Source organism: Octodon degus, unplaced genomic scaffold (genome assembly GCF_000260255.1).
Source record: "Octodon degus isolate 3935 unplaced genomic scaffold, OctDeg1.0 scaffold00144, whole genome shotgun sequence".
NCBI classification, from domain to species: Eukaryota; Metazoa; Chordata; class Mammalia; order Rodentia; family Octodontidae; genus Octodon; species Octodon degus.
In genome coordinates, this window is record NW_004524720.1 from 228,329 (window position 1) to 231,192 (window position 2,864).

Here is a 2,864-nt window from a genome sequence, read left to right on the forward strand (position 1 = left end):
CCAACATTTGTTGTTGGTTGATTTCTTTATGATAGCCAATCTTTCTGGGGTGAGATGGTATCTCAGTGTTGTTTTAATTTGCATTTCATGGATGGCTAGTGATGTAGAGCATTTTTTCATATATTTATTCACTTCTTTAATTTTGTCCTCTGAGAATTGTGTGTTCATCTCAGATGCCCATTTCTGGATTGGGTCTTTAAGTTTAGGGGCCCTAATGTTCTTTAGTTCTTTATAAGTTCTAGAGAGCAGACCTAAAAAAAACAAATTTTTTTTTGAGTTGGGAAAGGACTCTCCCCAGACCTCTTACATGGTCTTATCAAACTGTGCTATCTGAAATGGCTCATTGAGATAAAGGTCTTTATTTTAAAATAAAATTTAAAATGCATTAATTTATTGAACCAAAGAATCAAAAGAAAAATCAAGATGTGTGCTATAACACTGACTAGGCTAATATCTTAAACATTTCCACTTCCTTTCATCTTCAGAACATTTAGGACCTACTCCTGCATTCATCAATATAGATGGAAATCTCAAAAGATTATGGTCAGGTTATTTCATCTGGACAAAATTTGAAATGTTAATGGCTGATTATTATATGCAAATATGGTAAGAGGGGAAAGAAGGAAGGAAAGAAAAGCAAAGAAAGGTTAGCCCCAGAATTCAGAATCATAAAATAATACCTAAGCAAGACTAGGAGAGTGGTCACCAAGGCTTCACACTCTTTCCATCTTTTTACTTGAGTGCTGAATACAATCTGGAGCAATAATTCTAAGACTGCTCAATGGTTTCTGCCGCTGGTGTTATGCTTGTGCTTGCATTACAGAGCATTGTAAAGGGACTTTACAGATTCATTAAGGACATTATTCAGTTGATTTTGAGTTAATCAGAATGGAAGTTATTTCAGTGGACTAAATGTGAGCACAGAACCAGAATGAGTTCTCTGTGTAGCCGCATACTAAGAAGTTAAAGACCCAAAGCATGAGGACCGATGGCCATTGCTCACTTGAAGATGGAGGGGCTCACATGTCTCTCCCCTCAAAAGAAGAGGACATTAATCCTGTGTCTGTGGAATTGGACTCTGCCAGCAGAGGAAACTTGGGAGTTAATCCTTCCCTAGAATTCTGTTGACAATTCTGCCTGACCAACACTGTTTCTACCTTGTGATACCCTGATCTGGACTTTTAAAGTATGGAACTGTGAGCCTACAAATGGGCGATGTTTTAAGTGGCTAAGTTTGTGGCGATGCAGAAGCTATTGCAGTTTGACCTGAGATGTCTCCTAATGGGCTCATGTATTTAGAAGAGAGGCTCTTGGAGGTGGATTGCATCCCAGGCCAATCTGCTGCTGAGTTCTTAGCTGAAAGTACTGGTAGGAAGGAGTGCAGGGATCCGCAGGAGGTGGATCACTGGACGCATGACTGGAAAGGTGTCCTCAATCCCTAGCTTCTTCCCTTTGCTCTGGCTCTCTTCTTTTGTGCTCAGCTTCCTGACTGCCATGAGATAAGCCTCTTTCCTTCAGTCCCTTTGCCATGATATTTCTGTCTCAGAGCCAAGTGACAGCCATGGGCTGAAACTCTTGAAATAAATCCCCCTCCTTTGTTTATGTCAGGCATTTTTGTTCCACCGGCAGAAATCTGACTAGTACAGAAACTGATCTACATGTGATTTATATTATTGTACTAGTACCTGTCACATAAATTATAGTCTTTAGTGTGATTTTATTATTTAATAAACATTTCATTAAAATACGAGAAAGGCAGTAATTCATGCTCTTGTCTCTCAGCAGGCCTTCTGTATAATTCAGATTTAAGGAGTGGGGAAGGAGTAGGCTGTGAATAGAATGAAAGGATCTGACCTACCCCAAATGACAACAGGCCTCACAGGTACACCATCAGTTCAGGATCATGCCTGAGATATTTTTATATGTGTACATTAGACTGCATGAAGTTATTAAGCAAACTGTCTAACACTGAGCCAAGAATGTAGCCTACTATTTATGGAAGCCAAGACTCGGGAAAATGATTCACTCGTTTGTTCTATGTAATCATGTTATTACTGTACTAAACATAGGGCTTGTAAAGTTATTCTGCATGTTAGTTTAAGGGTGTATTTCTCTTATGGAATCCTTATGTACAATGATCATGAATATTTTATAGTGTTCTTGAATTAAATCCATTATAATAAAAAAAGCATTTGAACCTGGCACAGCTGCCAGTAGCCTGAATCCATTAGGCATGGGATTGCTACTAATAACACCACTGAAATAGGGACATAAAGCTTGGAACCTGAAGAAGGCAACCCTACTGACTCCAGAAAACATTTTAGCAAATTTCAGATGAATGGCACCAGATAAATAAAACCTACTCTGACCACTCAGCCACAAGATGGCATTTCAGTACTGATGCACTTATAGCCTGAGACAACACTGTAATTTAAAGCCTAGCATGGATTTGGCTTTTCTCTTTCCTAATTTCTTCTATATAACCATGAGATTAATATTACAAGACTTATTTCCTCTGTAGCCTAATAGTCTTTTTACTTTTTGTGGCACTAGGTATTGGACCCAGAGCCTTTGCCCTAAGCTACATTCCCAGCCCCTTTTTATTTTGAGACAGGGTGTCATTAGGTCATGTAATTGCCCAGGCTGAGGCTCATATTTGTGAACTTCCTGTGTCACCCTCCCAGAAACCTGGGATTGGAGGTATGCATCACCCACCATACCTGTTTTTTTTAACTTAATTTTCAGCTTGTTTATTTATTCTCTTACAATAGTTAATATTATGTGTTAACTTCAGTGGGCCAGAAGATGCCCAGGTATTTGGTGAAACATGACTTTGTTTTTATCTATTTATTTATTTATTATTT